Source organism: Anabrus simplex, chromosome 13 (genome assembly GCF_040414725.1).
Source record: "Anabrus simplex isolate iqAnaSimp1 chromosome 13, ASM4041472v1, whole genome shotgun sequence".
Taxonomy (NCBI): Eukaryota; Metazoa; Arthropoda; class Insecta; order Orthoptera; family Tettigoniidae; genus Anabrus; species Anabrus simplex.
The window spans coordinates 87,435,984-87,456,981 of NC_090277.1; the positions used below are offsets into that span (position 1 = coordinate 87,435,984).

At 41.3% G+C, this 20,998-nt stretch overlaps 1 protein-coding gene and 1 long non-coding RNA gene across 2 annotated transcripts in view; one reads left to right on the forward strand and one right to left on the reverse strand.

Moving 5' to 3' along the window:
* The window catches only part of LOC136884620 (uncharacterized), an 89,263-nt gene extending 88,140 nt beyond the window's left edge, over positions 1-1,123 (reverse strand). The window contains exon 1 of the long non-coding RNA XR_010861393.2: positions 886-1,123. This is a non-coding gene — a long non-coding RNA (uncharacterized lncRNA). The remainder of the gene's footprint in view (positions 1-885) is intronic.
* bs (blistered) overlaps positions 1-20,998 on the forward strand; it is a 328,848-nt gene that overhangs the window by 207,055 nt on the left and 100,795 nt on the right. The gene's annotated exons all lie outside the window — the stretch shown is intronic.

Here is a 20,998-nt window from a genome sequence, read left to right on the forward strand (position 1 = left end):
TTGATAATATTAATGGTTGGAATTTGAATTACGTTTGTTTACTCGAAATTGCAATGCAGTTTATACACAGCTGTATGGAAAGCATTTTTGTTCAATAACTATCCCATATGTTCCTTAAGAAGTGCTCTGTTTTTCTCCAAAGGAGCATTCACGTTGAGAAGCAAAAAACTTTATCATTTTGTTGATAATATAATAGGATTATTAAATAATAAACAGTCGCATTTTTTGAGAAAAAATAACAGCCTTTCTGAAGGAGATGTAGCATCTTTCTTTAAATAAAATATATAGAGACGTTCCAAATGAAATCATGACAAATTTTTGAAATTTTTCGAAATGTTTTTGAAAATATTGATATGATATGGATGATGGATATGGGAGTTAAATTAGTTTTATCAACTTTTTAATGCAGATTATACACAGGTGCATAGAGAAAGTTTCTCAATAACTTTCGTATATTTTCATATATATTTATTTTTGCTCAGAAAGTTATTTATTCTGTTTCAGAAGGGATGGATTAAACTAAAACGAATAAATTATTATTTATCTTTTTTGACGAAGACAATAAAAATGGACACACTAGAGATACATAACAAGAATATTTCAGTAAACATTGGTATGATGTTTTAAGAAGAAACAATCGAGAATTAAGAAATAACATTTAATTTTTCATCTTTTCAAAATATTTTGGAAATTTTCATAATGATATTGTTAGTTGGAGTTCGATTTAGATTTGTTTTGTTTGAAGGTTTAATGATTTTTATAAACATATGTATAGAGAACTTGTTTCAGTAATTTTTTTTATATAATCCTCAGAAAACGCTGTATTTTTCTCAATTATCCAAATTCAGAAGCAAATGATTTAAATAAAATGATTTAAGTTCTTACTTGTCATTTTGACATTTCTCAGGCAGTTGACGGTGCGGCGGTGATGGTTTCTTCCCCCTCTCTCCGGCGGTACGCAACAGGAAGTATTGTTGTTATGATGCTGTCGATCTACACGTCTCGTAAACCGTCAGATGACGACGACGACGACGACGACGACGTGTTTTGTCAGGTAGTGCCCATAGCACCGCGTGGTTCATGCTCACCGTCTGGCCGACCAGAATGAACTGCGCGCGCGAGGCCGGCCTGACTGATCTCTCTCACTCCTCGGACTATGACTCACGCACTTCGGCAAGGCTCGGCTTTCTTCGTTTCCTTCCCGCTTTGGGCAGGGCTCTAGCATAAGCTGCCATAAAAGGGGAACTGTGTGTGTATGTGTGTAGATGTGTGGTTCGCTTCGCTTTTGCGCGCGACAGATACGTATTCACTCTACTACTCTCAAGTCCAGGAGAAGACAACTTCCATTTATGGTGCGAGTGTGTTGCATATACTACACGCGCCGCGGCCTTGAGGAGGCCCGCCAACCAGATTATAGGCTGACCGCACTTCTTTAGTCAGCTACTGGGCTTCTGATCGTCATGTCAGTGAACTTGGGAGAGAATACTGTTCGCCCGCCCGCCACTCAAATGAGACAATACCATTTCTGTCCACTTTTACAGATTGAGCGATTTATGCATCTTGCTGTAGACACAAAATAAACAGATGATTTAATCACCCGCAGCCCTCCCGATTCTTTGAATGTCCATTGTAGGACATCCAAGGGTAAGATTGTATTGGGTTACCATATCCGTAGTGCACCCTGGGAGAAAGGGGGTGGGGGAGTAGTTTACTGGGTTTAACCCTGAAAAAATCTCATTTTTAAATTGAAAAGTAAACCGCTATAAAATTCATTTTATTACGATGGCAGAAGTAAGGACGACATAAAACGCTGACTAGCACAAGCAAGGGAGGACTTTCTTAAGAAAAGAAATCTTCTCACTTGGAAAGATGTTTTTGAAGACTTTCGTCTGGAGTGTAACATTGTTCGGAAGTGAAACATGGATGATAACTAGCTCAGAAAGAAAGAAATAGAAGCGTTTGAAATGTGGTGTTACAGAAGAATGCTGAAGGTGAAATGGGTAGGTCGAATCACGAATGATGAATACTGAATCGAACTGGTGACAGCAGATCGATTTCATTAAATTTGACGAGAAGAAGAGATAGAATGATAGGATACATCTTAAGACACCCAGGACTTGTTTAGCTGGTTTTTTGAGAGAAGTGCTGGCGGTAAGAAATGTAGGGGTAGACCAAGATTTGAATATGACAAGCAGATTAGAGATGATGTAGGATGTAGTAGTTATGTAGAAATGAAAAGCGTAGCATAGGATACGGTGGTATGGAGGGCTGCATCAAACCAGTGCATGGACTGATGACTCCCCGCATTCAGAATAATACATCATATTGCTGGTCTTACTGTGGATTTGGTTCAATTTTATGGCCGGATGCCCTTCCTGACGCCAACCCTTTGTGGAAGGATGTACGAGCACAAACACTCCGTTGCTGAATCGGAGAAATTAACCATTTAAAATCCTCGGCCCGATCGGGAGTCGAACTCGGGGTTGGCTGAATTAAAGGCTAAGTACGCTGTACATTCAGTGAGGGATCGGGTACTTCGAACACGAAACCTATGGCACTGCTGCCTTGTTGACAGGCCTTGGCGTACCAAGCGACTGCTGCTCAACCTGGAGGCCTGCAGATCCTCTCGACCGTTATTCTTGATTTGGTAGACCAGATTACTGTCAGACCTCCTTGATTATTTGTAATCGCGTAGGCGAGTAGACCTCGAACTAACACTCAGGTGCAGGTAAAAAAATCCCTTACTTGGCCGGGAATCGAACCCCGAGCTTCGGAGTGAGAAGCAGACACTCTAGCCTGAAACCTTGGGGCTGGGCATTGGATGACCATTCTTCAAAACGAACCTCCCCTCTGACAAAATTCTCCGTAGTAGTAGGGCATAGTATAATAATAATAATAATAATAATAATAATAATAATAATGCAGGACAGGTGCGAATAAGGCATAGCCAAATAAGCACCCGCGGATCAACTGAGGGAACAAGGAAAATGGTCAACGGCCTCGACGGCATAAGAGGATTCATCCCGATGGCAGAGAGGGCGGAAGAACTGACTGAAATCCACTTCGCGTCTGACTTGCAGCAAGCGGCAAAGTGGTCAGCGTCTGTTCACCAGAGGTGCGGCTGGAAATGTATGTTCTGGAACTATCCACTCCAGTCCTATGAAACTGGACTACGGTCCAATACTTGGATAATCAAGTACCATGAGGCGTGGCAGAAAACAAATTTGTACCCCAGGTGGTAACCAATCCACTGCTGACATTAGCAGCACAACCAGACTATCGGATTCTGGGGAGTCTGGCTGGACACGCAAACAGAGGGAGTCGGAGACCTCTGGCCAACTTCGCCCAAACAGCAAAACATTTTTCGGAACACTGAACATAAATTCTCTCTTGCGGGCAGGGAAGTTGTACGAACTAGAGCAAACCCTAAATGATCAAAAAACAGAAATACTGGCACTCCAAGAAACGAGGCTGACTGACGAACACGCAATGGATTTCGGGAACTACAGACTCTTCAAAAGTAAAACAGACAAACGGATTCTCAAAAACACACCCCATTTAGGAGTTGCATTTGCAGTCAAGAAGAGCATATTTAACTCTGTAATAGGTGTGAAATGTGTAAACAATAGGCTAATGACAATCACCCTAAAGTGTGCAAACAAATCATACACACTGATCAATGCACATATGCCAGTCAATGAAGACAATAAAACAGATCGCGAGAAGGTAGACAAATCCTGGGAAATACTAGAAGAAACAGCATCAAAAATTCCTCAAAACCACGTCAAAATTCTGTTAGGAGATTTCAACGCTCAGGTAGGCAAGGAAAGGAAATACAGGAAAACAGTTGGAAAATTCCCAGCACATAAATGGACGAACCAAAATGGACGGAGATTAGTCGAATTCTGCAGGGCATTCAACCTTAAAGTCATGTCGACTCACTTCAGGAAGAAACCTTCTAAACAAATGACATGGAGATCACCCAACTCCCTCTTGGGCGAGTTTCAAATTGACCACGTGGCAATTTCGTACCCAAACCACAGAGAAATTATGAATGTCCAAGTAAGGAAGGGTGCAAACATAGACTCAGACCACTATCTGACAAGAGTCAAACTACAGTTGATACCCCAAAGGTTCAGAAGAAGGAAGCAAATAATTCCGAAATTTGATACCAGTCGGATCCAGCCATCTCTCACCGAAGAATTAGAGAAAAAGCAGTCCAACAATTGGCAGCAACTCAAGACCAAACTAATTGAAACAGCACAAACACTGATTCCTCTGCAGAAAAGAAAAAAACACCCTTGGTGGAACGCAGACTGTGAACAAGCCATCCAATCCCGGCAGAATGCATACAATAAGTGGAACAGCAAAAAGACCGATAAGAATCACAAAATGTTTTTGGCAGTCAGGAAAGAGGCAGCGAAATTAATCCGACAGACCAAAAGGAAATTCGAGAAAGATCAACTACTGGAAATTGAAAAGGACTTCGAAAAAAACCACACACGAAATTTCTACAAGAACTTCAAAACAAAGCTAACAGGGTATCAGCCACAAAACCTTTGCCTTAAGAAAGTAAATGGGCAATTTGCACTGAACAATCAAGAAAACTGCACCGAACTTGCAAGGTATTTTGAAGAACTGCTTAACTGCCCAGAGCCAACACAAAGATTTCCACCGCAGGAACCTGACTTCACAAACCCAAATTCAGTACCACCGGATGAAGAAGAAATTACCAGACAGATAAAACGACTTAAAATGAATAAAGCTGCAGGTGAGGATGGGATCATAGCAGAAATTCTCAAATCAGCAGGCCCAAATACTATAAAAGAATTCACCGGTATCATCCAAGAGATTTGGGAAACAGAACAAATTCCAGAAGATTGGAAAAGTGCACTAATTCATCCTTTACATAAGAAAGGAGACAGAACAGATGTAAATAACTACAGAGGAATCTCATTGGTATCTGTTGCCTACAAAATTTTATCTCAGTGCCTTCTCGATAGAGCCCAACAGCAACTAGAACCAAAAATTGGAGAATATCAAGCAGGTTTCAGACCAGGCCGTTCATGTCCAGAGCAAATTTTGAACCTAAAGTTAATCCTAAGGCATCAGAGAATTTGTAGCAAAAATGTAGTTTGTACTTTTGTTGATTTCAAAAAGGCCTATGATTCAGTTGATCGTCAATCACTGTTTCAGATATTAAAAGAACAGGGTCTAGACCGGAAAACACTCGCAATTGTAAAAGAGACATTGACAGACACAAAATCTAAGGTTAAATTCATGGGGGAAATCTCAGACCCTTTTCCGATCAAAACAGGAGTAAGACAGGGAGATGGGCTCTCTCCACTACTCTTCAACTGAGTCCTTGAAAAGGTAATGCAGGAATGGCGCAAACAGAAGTCTGCCCTCAAGATTGACCAACCAATCACTCTTGGTAGGGGCAAATTAGCAGTAGACTGCCTGGCATTTGCGGACGATCTGGCAATCTTAACTCGTGACGTTTCAACAGCCATAAACCAGATCGAACTCCTGAAAGAAATAGCGGAAAAAGTCGGCCTCCAAATATCGTTTGAAAAAACTGAATACATGACCTGCAGCAAAGAAGCCCCTAAATTCATGGAGACAAAATATGGCAAAATAAAACGGGTCCAGCAATTCAAATATCTCGGTGAAATAATTCAGGAGAATGGAATGGAAACAAAAGCCAATGAAGTTAGATGCCAAAAAATGGAAACTGCGTATAGACTCACCCAAAATATCTATAACAAAAAGTGTCTCTCCAAGCATGCTAAACTAAGACACTATAATACAGTTATAAAACCAGAATGCCTCTATGGATCAGAGACACTAATTTTGAACAGGAAAACTGATCTAGAAAATATTCAGAAAAAGGAACGCAAGATCATTAGAAAAAATTTAGGCCCAAAACTCGTAGATGAACAGTACCGCCTTAGAGGGAAACAGGAAATCAAACAATTTTCTAACATTCACAGCGACATCAGAAAACGCAGATTAAGATTCTTTGGACATATAAAAAGGATGAACCCAGATAGACTTACCAAGCAAATAGTTGAATTTTATGAAAACCGAAGTAAAGCTAAAACGGACACAATAAAATGGATTGGCGAAATTAAAACAGATCTCAAACTGGCAGGAATTACACCTGAAGACATCCAAAGCCGGGTTATCTTCAGAACCAAAGTTCATAAGTGGCAAGTTGACCAAGAGGAAAAACCAAAGAAGAAGACCGGAACAACATGGTCTCAAGAGAGAAAAGAAGCACACAGCAAACGAATGAAGGAAGTGTGGGCACAAAGAAAGGCAAATGCCTGTCTCTAAGTACTTTGCGTAGTCCTAATGGGCTCATTCGCAATATATATATATAATAATAATGAAAGGAATTCGGGCACAACGGAAGGCAAAAGCACGCCTCTAATCACTTTGCGTAGTCCTAGTGGGCTTATTCGCTGTTGTTGTTTGTGTCATCAATCCATATATTTTAGTTTGATGCAGCTGTCCATGCCACCCTTTCCTGTGCTAACCTTTTACTTTCTACGCAACAACTACATCTACTCTACTCTGTCATGTTCATACACTGCTTTACCACTGCGGTTTTTACCGTCTATACTTCCTCTCAAAAACTAAGTGAACAAGTGCTGGGTGTCTTACGATGTGTCCTATCTTTCTTTCTCTTCTTCTGGTCAAATTTTGCCAAATCGTCGTTCTCTCTCCAATTCGATTCAGTATCTCTTTATTCGTTTGTAACACCACATTTCAAAAGAAACTATTCTCTTTCTTTCTGAGCTAGTTGTCGTCCACTTTTCACTTCCATACAGTGCCATACGAAAGTCTTCAAAAACATCTCTTTAATTCCTCTTTAAACAATGTTTGAAGTGAGCACATTTCTTTTCTTAAGAATGGCCTCGCTTGCTTGAGCTAGTCTGCATGTTACGTCCACCTTACTTTTGCCATCTTTAGTTATTTTACTACCCAAGTAACAATATGTATGCACTTTCTTTAAGATTTAATTTCCTAATCTAATGTTTTTCTGCATCATCTGCCTTCGTCGACTGCATTCCATTACTTTTTGTTCATCTCGTACTCGCTGCTAATAATAATAATAATAGTAATAATAACTAGCAGTTTCCTGCTGGCTCCGCTCGCAATGTACAGAGTATGGTGTTGTTCGTTACTATCCTCACGGATGTATTTGCAAAGTTTCGAGTTAATGAAAAAAAAGCACATGATCTGCTGTGGTAATAGAATGTAATATTTTGTCAACAAAACACTTGAAAATACATCGACCGGGCGAGTTGGCCGTGCGCGTAGGGGCGTGCGGCTGTGAGCTTGCATCCGGGAGGTCGTGGGTTCGAGCCCCACTGTCGGCAGCCCTGCAGATGGTTTTTCGTGGTTTCCCATTTTCACACCAGGCAAATGCTCGGGCTGTACCTTAATTAAGGCCACGGCCGCTTCCTTCCAACTCCTAGGCCTTTCCCATCCCATCGTCGCCATAAAACCTATCTGTGTCGGTGTGACGTAAAGCAACTAGCAAAAAGAAAATACATCACACAGAGAAATAGAATTAAACGTTCCTTGGAACAACACTGCGCGCCGAACTGTTAAAAAGTCCTTCAAAGATCTTCGTCATGAAGACAAATGTACTCATAACTTTTCTCAGAATCTACCAATTTAAGTAGTTGTTACCTCAAAAGAAAGCGCTTGATCCAATGAGTGTTCTTAGGCCAAAACGAACTCCGTACCTCAATTAGAACCAAAGATGTGATTGCTTCAAAGATACAAAAAATTGAAAAAATAAATAATTTGAGGAAGGCGGAAGTTAAGTGATTTATAGTACCAGATGACAAATCTGTGCGTGAATACCTTTCTGTTAAAAAATGAAGGAAATCGACCGGATAGAATGGCCGGACAGACTGACTTTAATTTTCATAAAAAATTCATATATATAGATGGTGTGGCGCCTCCTGCAGGTGTTTCGAGTTGACTTCCTGTACTATGTATGGCTGTAAAACGGAGCGCGGCTGATATGTTGCAAATCGTACATTTTCTGTCTCTCTCTCTCTCTCGCTCTGTAATGATTTTCAGTTGTGAGTCCTTTTGTTTGGTCCGGAGACTTCCGCGCATTTAAGAAACATGTCGTCGCTGCCGGGACAAAACCTCCTATGTGATAATATTTTTGGAGATATACTGACCCGCAGCACATACATTATGAAAAGCGAGAATTCCTTGACAATGTTCACACAATATTGCACCTTGGATGACAGAGCCTTACCGGCCAAAGTTCTAAACGAAAATTTTTCACATAGGAGGTTTCGTCCCGGCAACGACGATATACTTCTCCTGAAATTGATTGTGAAAGATATGCGTTTTCTTTGGTATTATGTTTGCTTTATTTGAATGTTTGCAACTAGTAAATAAGGTCATGTATTTTTTTTTTTTAAATATTGTACTGTAAGCACAGCAGATAATGAACAAAGGAAACGCTGCCACAGTAGTCTCAACTCTCCTTTTTTTTTGTCGATCTTTTCATAACACTGGCAACTATAAACACTGGAAGATCCAGTGGTCATTGAACAGATATCAGAAGCGCTAGGATTGATGCAACCACTATTACGCTGACGAAGCAAAGCAGTCTCCGTACAGACCATGAAGCTCCTCTGAGGGGTGGAAGGTAAAAGTCAAGATATCCATAACCGCGGCACTTGATGAGCTAGAGTGGTTACCTCCATGGCCGGCCGTCTTTGCCTCCAGGAATTAACCTGGTACTAATTTTTGGTGTAGGCTGAATGAACCTCAGCACCATTAGCACCTCCGGAAATGGAAATTTTTCTTAAATTTCGCGACTCTCTGACGGAGAATCGAACGTACGTCGTTCCGGATGAACCGGCCACGCTTTTTCCGTCTCTGCATGGCAGCCCCTCTGACGCTAGAGAAAAATTTATAAAAATGAATGATGCTGTTTTAAATTATCAGTTTTTTAAATGAGGCCTTTTCCTTATTGTTGGAAAAATCCGCATGGACACATCTTTGGTTTTAAGGAGAAGACTGTCTGGGGAAAGCAGGATGACAAAATGGTGACCCTAACATCTTACAAGGAGGTGGAAACGTGAACTGGGCACATGAGCATTAAAGGTTTGGTCATACTGATAAATGATTTTTTTTAAAAAAGGAACTCATTCGATATCTCACGCCTTTGGCTAATTTCAGCACCTGATAAAATGAAAATCAATTGCTTTTTGGACGAATTGAAAAGGGTTTTATTCCCCCTGTGGGTAGGGGCGGTCGTAAGAGGCGACTGAAAGGGGCGACCAAGGGATGATTGTATTAGAACCATGAAACTACTTGTGATTAGTACCCACTATATGAGGAACACCACGGGAATACCGGCGCCCGTGAATGGTACTCCTAGGTGAGGAACACCATAGGTCTGCGTTAACTGTGCGACGTACAATTCTTGTGAGTAGTACCATAATGTGTGGAACACCGTGAGTCTACGCTACTCTTGATTAGTACCGCAACATGACACATACCATGGTTTGTACTTTACTAGCGATAGGTACCATTATGAGGGGCCGTTGACCTGGATTTTGGACCCCTTTAGACAACGAGCATTCTCGATTCAGGATTGTGCTTTAGAAGCAGTCCCTTGGCCGTTTTACGGTCGGATGCCCTTACCGACGCCAACCCTATATGGAGGGATGTAATTACTATTGCGTGTTTCTGTGGTGGTTGTTAGTGTATGAGGAGGAAAGTGATGGGACAAACACACACCCCCAGTCTCCCGGCCAGAAGAATTAATCAGACGCGATTGAAATCCCCGATCCGACCGGTAATCGAACCCGGGAGCCTCTGAACCGAAGGCTCAACGCTGACCATTCAGCCAATGAGATATCGAATTAATTTTTTCATATTTCCTGTTCACGTTTTTGCCGAACTCTCTGTACTAGACGAATAAGGCGTAGCGAATCAGAACGACGACCTCAATGTATGCTTTGAGGAAAGAAGGTTTGAAATTATGTACTTCATTCAACAAAAAAGAGACTTACACGCGTCATGTACTTTTTAAAATAATGCAGGTAACGTTCAACTCAATCATTTGTCCGTTTTCTCGATTAACCGGGATAATATAGTGCTAAGGCTTCCCGGATAAGTAAAATCGCGGTTAACCCGCAAAAACTTAAAAATAGAACAGGCGTACTGAAAGTACAGTTAAAATGATAATACTGTGTTTTTTTTATTAACTTAACCAATACGTTTGGAGTAAAACTAGCACAATTAATAAATTGAAAAATAAACAGCACTTTCGATGAAACTAATAAATAATCAGCCATGATTTTCTGCTTTTGTGTCAAGAAACACTTTTTTCTTTATTTTGCTTCTCACGTTTCTCAAAACTGGAAGGTCGCGCTACCAAATGCTACTGTTACGACTCGGGAATATTAACCCGACCATTTGTTATTCTGTATCCCTGTAACTCCTGACACTTGTGCATTTTTAGTGTTTTTGATATCGCGGTTAATCCGTAACGCGGTTGATCCGATTAAGGTAAATCGAGAGTTGAGATTATACATTGTAACAGTACAGTATTTCGAGGACTGGATCGCTCTCTAACGAACTACTAGGAAGCTGTGAGACTGGATTTCTGCATCCAGTCAATCTTATGTTACATAATAAAGTACATAATCAATATTGGTGGTGAAATTTTATTTGTTATTTCGTTTCGTAATTCTAAAGACATTTTCATATTATTATTATTGAATTTGCTTTACGGCGACGATGGGATAACAATCGACTGTGGACTTAATTAAGGTACAGCCCCAGCATTCTCCTGGCGTGAACATAGGAAACCATCTTCAGGGCTGCCGACTGTGGGGTTCGAACCCACTACCTTCTGAAAGGAAGATCTCACTGCTGGGTGTCTCTAACCGTAGGTGAACTCGTTAGAAGAAGAAGACAATGAGATCTTAGACCATAATAGCGATATTCAGAAAAAGAAAGAGACTTAAGGGACACTCCTTTCTCTCCGGTTAACGTTACCAAATACTGACCCTGCCGGGCGTTCTTAGACCCCCTTGGAAGCGCAATCACCACCTGAGGTAGAAGTAGAGCGAAAACAAGAGCAGTAATGGCTATGAATCACTCGGTCGGCGAATGTGAACAGAAATGGTATTGTCTCTCCAGAGTTGTTGGTTGACCGGCAAGCGGGCGGTTAACTCAAGTTCACTGACATGGCGGTGGAGAAGAAACCAGAACACAAGTGTGGTCAGTGGCGGCCTCTAGGCTACAAAGCTGCTAAGGGGTCCCTCAACTAAATTCTGGGAGGGAGACGTCTCAGTCTCAATTTGTCTTTCCTTTTCTCGTTAATAATAATAAACATAATATGCCAATATTTCAACGCGAAATATCCTTACAAGGCACCGTAATAAAAATGAATTAAAATATCAGCGCAATAGCTCAAAATACCCCTAAGAGCGAATTTACCGACACATTATTTGGAAATATATATATATTTGGACTGTATCGCGATTGTCATATCTAAGGCTTTTGAGGTGGTAGGTCATGGGAGACCACGGCCAAAAATTTAGTGCAATTGGACTAGACAAAGTGCCGGCCCCGTGGTGTAAGAGGCCCCGGGTTCGATTCCCGGCCAGGTCAGGGATTTTTACCTGGACCTGGACATGAGGGCTGGTTCGAGGTCCACTCAGCCTACGTGATTAGAATTCAGGGGCTATCTGGCGGGGAGATAGCGGCCCCGGTCTAGAAAGCCAAGAATAACGCCCGAGAGGATTCGTTGTGCTTACCACACGGCACCTCGTAATCTGCAGGCCTTCGGGCTGAGCAGCGGTCGCTTGGTAGGCCAAGGCCCTTCAAGGGCTGTAATCCCATGGGTTTTTGTTTTGTTTTGGACTAGACAAAAGAATGACTGAATGGGTGGCTACATTTCTAGAAAATAGAACTCACAGAATTAGAGTAGGCGAGGCAATATCTGATACCGAGCGAGTTGGCCGTGCGGTTAGGGGCGCGCAGTTCTGAGCTTACATTCAAGAGATACTGGGTTCCAACCACACTGTCGGTAGCCCTGAAGATGGCTTTCCGTAGTTCCCCATTTTCACACCAGGGAAATGTTGGGATTGTACCTTAATTAAGGTCACGGCCGCTTCCTTCCCACTCCTAGCCCTTTCCCATTCAATCGTCGCCATAAGATCTATCTGTAAAGCCAATTGCAATATATGATCCTATTATCATTAAGAGGGGAATTCCCCCAAGGCATTACTGGAACTTTTTTTCTTTTAATGATAAGAGTAAAGAACTGGAATAATAGATGCAGCCTTTTACAGACGTTGTACTATTCTCATGATAATAATAATAATAATAATAATAATAATAATAATAATAATAATAATAATCGTATGGCCTCAGCTACCGTCAATTTCGACGTTCTGTTTTACTCTAGGCCCACTAGAGGGCAGACCGAGTAAACCGAAACTGTCTTGGGCGTCTGTGGCTAAGATTTAATGAATTTTCTCAGGTAAACACTAAATGTGTCACCAGATAATTTTTTACATGCCGACATCGTACGACATGGAGTGTCGAATGGACTTTTTTCTGCCCTTCAAAAATCCGACTCCCTGTGCCGGGTTTGAACCCGCTATCTTGGGATACGGGGACCGACACTGTACCACTGATCCACTGAGGCAGCTAATAATAATAATAATATGAATTCTTCGTTTATTTTTCTTTCCCCGCAATTGGAGGTTGGCTAACCTGCGAAAGCTGGCTGAAAATGAAGTTAATTTATGATTTGATATTTACGAACGAGACACACAATGGAACGCGTACAGTTTTTTTAAAAAAAATATCAGCTTCCCTTTTGGGAAAATCTAATGATCATAAATATGTCATTCAGTAAATGAAGCTAGACACCGGGTTCTTAGGCAGTAATTTGTTGGAAATGACGAGTAGCCCGTTCTTCCGTTATGCAGCGCGAGTAACACAAATTCTAGGGGTTCTCATTTGCCGTACCCCTAGAGTTTATGCAAGACTCACAACATAACCGTTGTATAGTGTAGAGTGTACGTGTTACCCGCTCTGTAGATGACGATTAATTTATATATTTACATCTAACGAATCGTTTTCGAGAGACAACTGTATGGAATAGGGAGAGGACAAGTGTAGGGTTCTGTGCATCGAAAGGGAGAAACTGACCCAGGAACTATGAAAATACCACGAATGAAATGATCAGTTCTCTAGAGTATAATAATAATAATAATAATAATAATAATAATAATAATAATAATAATAATAATAATAATAATATATGATTATTTAGTTGTGCCTGTTCACAGAGCACGTTATAACTTGTTCATTGGTTTGATGAATTTCGCCTTCCTATTCTCCCACAAAATATCTTCATGAACTCACTGTGTTGCCTCTTCCGTTCTTCTGACCACCGCTAGTTTTCACCCCAAATGTGTGTTTGAAGACTTCGCCATTTCTCATGATGTCTTCCCCGATGTTCGATTCATTCACGTCCCATCTTGTTTCCTGATGACCGTATTATTTATAAATTCTGAAAAAAATGTACAAATGATAACGTTCTTTTAGAGAAAGTTACTTTGGTTCATTCAAGTAAATTTATCTCAATTGGTTTTATGCGAATGCCTTGCATGTTTTTTTACTCGCTAGAGATGGATAATGTAATATCAGAGTCTGTTTCTTCCTTTAAAGTTTGATTAGAATATATGGAAAATGCTTTTTGAAAAAATGTTAGTTTTGTAATGTTTCTTCTTAGCGTCTACTACCTTAAGGAGGCGATTATAACGTGCATATTCATATATTGCTGCTAGGCATTCCTGGAAATATGTATCATTTAGTTTTTTAACAATAAACACTTGATGTTTAGGTCATTTTTTGTTTTAGGATATTATTTGAGAAGTTTTAAGTCATTTTATAGTTCACTTTATTTACCATTTTTAGGTCAACAAAATACGGGTGTTGGAAATTACGATCATATTTTTTTGCTATTTATTTTACGTCGCACCGACACAGATAGGTCTTATGGTGACGATAGGATAGGAAAGACCTAGGAGTTGGGAGGGATCGGCCGTGGCCTTAATTAAGGTACAGCCCCAGCATTTGCCTGGTGTGAAAATGGGAAACCACGAAAAACCATCTTCAAAGCTGCCGACAGTGGGGTTCGAACCCACTATCTCCTGGATGCAAGCTAACAGCTGCACGATCCTAATCGCACGGCCAACTCGCCCGGTGCGGTACTATTTGGATGGCAAAATGTGAAGAAGGTCGACTGTGATACTGTGCGTCTGTAGTCAGAATGGTTATGACCGGCCGTTCCCTCGAAGTCAGTTTGTAAAATGTGTCTTGGCCGGTGACCGGGTAGTGAGGCGACCGCTTACAGGAGGTGATATTAAGAACGGCTTTGTGAGAAAATGAATCGTTTTTAGAGAAAGATGGCTGTGTAGTGAGGTGACCACTAAATGAAGGTGACCGTTTAGGAAAGTTCACTTTATATATCGTTCACTTTTAGTGGTATAGAATGGCGCACTTCTATCAGCAAAACGTAGGTAAACATCGGGATATTAACTAGGGAAAAAATCTTCTTTCTTCCGCTTGAACTCGAGGAGTTATCATAAATTCTTAGCCTATTTCTTGTGTCAGGAAGTGTAGTCGCGTTCGCTGTGTGTGATGTGAACTGGAGTGGACACCAGCACAGCTCCGAGTCTGACCGAGAGAGACACCAACTTTGCCAGATGTCACATCTCGATTGTTTCTTTCTGCACTGAACCGTTCTGCGGCCTGGATTATATTTACATCGTTCACTCGTGCGCGTTTTCCAATCCACCAACTACTACAAGTTGTTGCTAACCTTCATGTGGGCCAGTTGTGATCTGTTACGACTACAGGTCGTTTAGTTGGGAGATGGTGGATCGAACTCCACCCTTGACTGCCGTCAAGATGGTTTTCCACTTTCGCAGTAGACAAATGCCTGCTCGGTACCTTAGGTACACAGCACATTACTGTGTCACACGCCTTAGCATATTATGTTGTTTGGGTCATTAGGCCATATATATACTGGTTTGATGCAGGTCGCCATTTAATACCAACCCTAGAATTCCGAGGTTTATTAATACCATAAGTAGTTTATTCTTAGTTGACTTACGACCATATTATGCTATCATTTCTGGAAAATATACAAACTGTCACAATTTTTGTTTTAGAGAAAGTGACAAGGAATCAGTAAGATCTGCTTAAATAACATTTTGGAAAGAGTAAATGTTTTTAAATACGTCGGCTACAAACTGTCTTTCTTTGAAGCACTGGACATACCCGAGAAAATCTCCAAATTCAACATATGTTTGGAAGTCATCAATAAAGATTTTATATCATTATTTGTTCAAAAACACACCCGTACAAGAATCTACAAAACCTTGGCAAGACCTGTACTTTGCTATGGAAGCGAAGCGCGGACCCTGAGGAAATGCGATGAGAGAAGAATAACTTCAGATCTAATGAAATACATGCGGTGAACAGCAGGTGTCACTAAGTGAGAACACTAAAGAAACACAGAAGTGCTGAATGATCTTAACAGCAGACCTGTATTGGAATACACCTATGAATACCAGATAAATTGGCTAGAACACCTAAACAGGATGCAGGATCCCCATAGCAGTCATAAACTAGTGCCCCGGTGGTAAGAGATCTCTGGGACGCCCCAGGAAGAGATGGCGTGAAAAGACAAATCTTTTGTATAGACCGTAACAGTTCTTCTATAGGATAATACCTGAAAGGATGATGATGATGATGATGATGATGATGAGAAAGTAAGTTTGATTCGTTCAAGTACATTTATCTGACTTGGTTTTCATCTAAATGCCATCATTTATTCACGCGCTAGAAGTGGATAATGTCATATTATAGATCTGTTTCTTGCTTTACAGATTGATTAGTATATATGAAAAGATACTTTTTTGGAAACGAATAATTTTTATAATGTTTTTGAATTAATTTCTGTTTTTATTCTCAACGGATGCAATCCTTTGAAAGTGATTATATGTGCATATACAAAATCTTTATAATATAACTTTCTAGCTTGGATGGTTTTTGAGTCCTTTTGCGTAAACTTTAAGAACTATAGTTACAGGAAACCCATACTAAACAGACAGTCCCGCCGTTGGTAGCCCTGAGGATGTTTTTCCGTGGCGTCCGATTTTCACACAAGGCCATGGTCGGTTCCTTCCCACTGCTAACCCTTTCATGTCCTGAAGTTGTCGTAAGACCTATGTTGGTGCGACGTATAGCAAATTGTAAAAAAAACAAAAAAACAAAACAAAAAAACAACAACAACAACTTCAGAACATCCCAGCTACATCATCCGCATTATTTCCTGATTTTTTCTCGCCAAATTCCTCTTTCTGTCTTCGTGTTAGGTTCAGTGAAACTATTGAAGAAATTGAAAATAGAATGTCGACCGAGCCCGGCTAATTCTCTTGTTGTAATTGGCTAGAATCGTGTGCAGGAAGCAATCAAGTTCACCCCCTAATCCCTACTACTTATGCAACACTCCATACACAACCGGTGACCGGGCAAGAGATAGACCACTCGTTACTTCTTCGCATTCAGCGTGTAACTGAATGAAATTCCTAGTCATTACTCAGCTCTGCCTCAGCAGTTTCCGAACTGACACAGCCGTATATGAGACTAAGCTAAGCTAAGCGGCGACAAGCCTCTTGATATAGGGCTACCAAACCTGCCTTACCTCGAGGCACCGTGTTCGATTCTCGGCCAGATCTGGGTGTTTTACCTGGATTAGAGGTCCACACAACCTGCCTGAGAACAAATAAGCTTTATGACGGCGAGTTAGCGGTCCCGTTCTAGAAAGCCAAGGATAATGGCTAATAACTATTTCATCCATCAAGAAATCGGGGAAACTATGTTTGGGGTGGCGCTGTTGATGCTGATTCGCCCGTCGGATTGAGGCGTTAAGCCTTGAACAGACCCCTTGGTACTATTCGACAGGAGTAGGCTATGTGCCGGAACCGCCTTTCAACCTCTCCCTCCGAGCGGTTTGGGTCACGTATCCATCAGCTTGCAGTCATGACATAGTGGGTTCGAACCCAATTGTTGGCAACACTGAAGTGGGTTTTCCGTGGTTTTCCATTTTCACTCCTTACTTAAAGCCACGGTAGAGCCGCCGTGGCTCAGGCGGAAACGCGCCGGCTTCTCACCGTTGGATACCGTGGTTCAAATCCTGGTCACGCTTTGTGAGATTTGTGCTGGGCAACGCGAAGGCTGGACAGGTTTTTCTCTGGGTACTTCGGTTTTCCCCGTCATCTTTCATTCCAACAACCATATCATTTCATTCCATCTGTCAGTCATTAATCATTGCTCTAGAGGAGTGCAACAGGCCTCGGCAGTCGGCACAATTCCTATCCTCGCCGCAAGCTGGAGACTTCATTCATCCCATCCCATCCCTGACCTGGTCATTGACGTAAAACAGGTTCTTGGTTTTCATCACTTAAAGCCACGGTCGGTTCCTTTCCACTCCTAGCCATTTGCTGTCCAATCGTCGCCATAAGACCTATGTCGGTGCGTCGTAAAGCAAAAAAAAAAAAAAAAAAAAAAAAAAAAAATCTCATGAATTCCTCTGACGAGGTTGACGCCAGGAAGGCCATCCGGTCATAGAAACTCGCCAGGAAGATTCATTTCATTTCCTATTGACCCCGTAGGGAAACGGGACAAAGATTGGATATACAATCCTTAAGATACATCGTTGAAGTCGGATAATTGTAACATTTTGTTTAGTGACTAGAAGATTCCTCCTTCAGGCCCTTGAGAATTTAGACCGAGCTCGATAGCTGCAGTCGCTTAAGTGCGGCCAGTATTCGGGAGATAGTAGGTTCGAACCCCACTGTCGGCAGCCCTGAAAATGGTTTTCCGTGGTTTCCCATTTTCACACCAGGCAGATGCTGGGACTGTACCTTAATTAAGGCCACGACCGCTTCCTTCCCACTCCTAGCTCTTCCCTGTCCCATCGTCGCCATAAGACCTATCTGTGTCGTGCGACGCAAAGAAACTAGGAAAGAAAAAAGCGAATTTAGAGTAGCGGCCGCGGCTGTATTACTTCAGTTTCCTCTCTTTCTTCCTATCCTTTCCGCGTCCGGTCAATCTAAAATAATTTGAAGTGGCCTTATCATGCAGTTCAGTGTTGTGTACACTGTGTACAAAATAGGTCACCAGTAGGAGAGGGGTCTCATTTCATAGGGAGGTTTAGATCATTCCGTTCGTTCCCTTCATGTCTCCAGGATCAGTGTTTCTGATATCTAGTTCGGAAGTACTGAAGCGGGTAACAAGTACAGTCTACCCTGCACAACGGTTATGTTATGAGCCTTGCATAAATTGTAGGGGTACGGCCCATGAGAATCCCTAGAATTTATGTTACTCTCACAGCGTAACGGAAGAACGGGCTAGAAGACACTACTTAATAAGCAAATTAGTTTGCAGTCTAACCTAATACTGCATACAAATCCGGAGTTGATAACAAACTCTTCCTGCGTCGCGGGCTCGTATAGATGCAGGGGTTGAAAGGATCTGTCTTTTTCGTCCCCTCCCCTTGTGCAGCTATGGTTGTTCCATTTACGGGGCACAGTTTTTGCAGCCAGCGTCTCACCGAACGTTACCCTCCCCTATATGAGGAGTAGAACAGGGTTCACTTGATAAGACATTTTCTCAAGAATGTGTTCAGTGATAAGATGGCGTTATACCGACCTAATATACACAGACAATGCTGGTTGCCATGGTTACAATGGTGTCAGGAAATGGATGACGCGACAGGTCCACTTTTTTACACGAATATATCTTACGGCTGGGTATTATCCGAAAATTTGCGTAAGGAGCTAAAATGGGTGACGGAAGTGTCGTTACATTAGTGTTTACCGTAGGCCTTGTGTTCGCCAAAGATGCTCTGTAAAATGGTGCAAATGTAACCATAGCAACCGTGCAGGCAGTGATGTAAGGTATTTTTTTCTATTTTGCTTTACGTCGCACCGACACAGGTATGTCTTACGGCGACGATGGGACAGGAAAAGGCTAGGAGTGGGAAGGAAGTGGCCGTGGCCTTAATTAAGGTACAGCCCCGGCATTTGCCTGATGTGAAAATGGGAAACCACGGAAAACCATCTCTAGGGTTACCGACAGTGGGGCTCGAAGTCACTATCTCCCGATTACTGGATACTGGACGCACTTAAGCGACTGCAGATTGTTGCGATACAATAAAGACCATGTCCACACGCCTGATGATGTCAGACTCTGCCACAGGAGGAGCGTTGCTGGTTGGAGGGTTAAACCTGACTGACTAATTCATCATCGCCGAGCCCAAACTACTGGATATAAAGGAAAAAAAAAAACTTTTGGGGATACATTTGTACTACAGTGTAGGTGCTCACTAAGGGAGGATTTTTCAATATTCCATCGCTAAGTGTGGGGGAGGGGGATTTTAATTGAATTTTAAAAATTAGTATATCTGTATCTCAAAAACTTTAAAGACGTGAAAATTGGTATTTGGAATCTCCTTTAAAAATTAAAAAAACGTAGTTTTTTGGAAAATAACAAGGGGGTGGAAAGAATGCAAAAGCAGGTGAATTTTTAAATGAGTATACCTACAGTTTATTTCAAAAACTTAACATGTTACAGACGTCCTTTAAAATTCATTAACATGTACTTTTTGTTTTCGGAAAAGCCACTTATCAGGGATGAATAGAAGTGAAAAAGGAGTTGAATTCTTTTTATGAAGACATTTATATCTCAAAAACGGAAGATGTTACAGACGTTGGAGTAGGTATTTGGAATTTCCTTTAAAAATGAACAGATTTTTTAAAAAAATTTAGACATGTTTCATAGTTAGCTCTGCCAGTAGCCTGGTCGTCTTAGCCCCCAAAAAGAACTGCCACTAACGTGGTGTACAGAAAGATTTTGGGGTAAAGGAAACTCAATTTTTCGGTGAGTTTTTATACTTAGGGATTTTGAGATAATGTTTTAGTGCAATACCGAGGAACGATTAGCGGTACTTTAAAAAAAATTAAGAAATACACCCGAGCGAAGACGTAATTAACAGCTATGATAGTTATAAACACGAGGACAAGCCTACGAGACTGACATGTTGAACTCGTGGTGTTATTGACCAAAGACATCCCTGTCCGCTACGACGAATCACCAAGTACATCCTTCCGCTGTCTTAAGTACGTGCTGGATCCATTATTTCCTGTATTAAAAGGTCAGTCTGTTAAATCGCCCTGCGAGACGGAACGGAAGCGAGTTTTCTCCGTGATCTAAATACCCATTCCCGTACGTGATCATCCGAATATAGTCACCGATATTGAGCTTATAGTACAATAATTAGTGCGTCACTTCCGGAACAGGAAGGCACACACACACATACAGGCAGACAGTGACGTCACAATATTAAACACAAACATTGTGTGGAGAAACACCTCTCACGTCTGGATCTGGTCGTTTCATCGACTCCAGCTGGTGCCGCGTCTCTTCCGGAGGAAAACGTGACTTCCGCGGCGTTTTACTCAGACTGCAAATTGCACCCAACACCAGCAATCACTCTGGAGGGTGCGATACTGTGTGGACACTACACGCTTACAGAATAATAATAATAATAATAATAATAATAATAATAATAATAATAATAATAATAATAATAATAATAATTTGGAACGCTTGCATGAAATAGCTGCGAAAACAGGTCTACAGATATCTTTCGAGAAGACCCAATACATGGAACTGTATATGGATCCGTAAAAAGAGTCGAAAATTTAAATATTTAGGGGAATGCATACAAATAGGAGGATCAAACAAGGCATCTTACATAGAACGAACGGAAAAACTCCAGAAAGCATACAAACTCACATGGTCACATTATAATAAGGAAAGCATATCAAGACAGGCCAAACTTAGA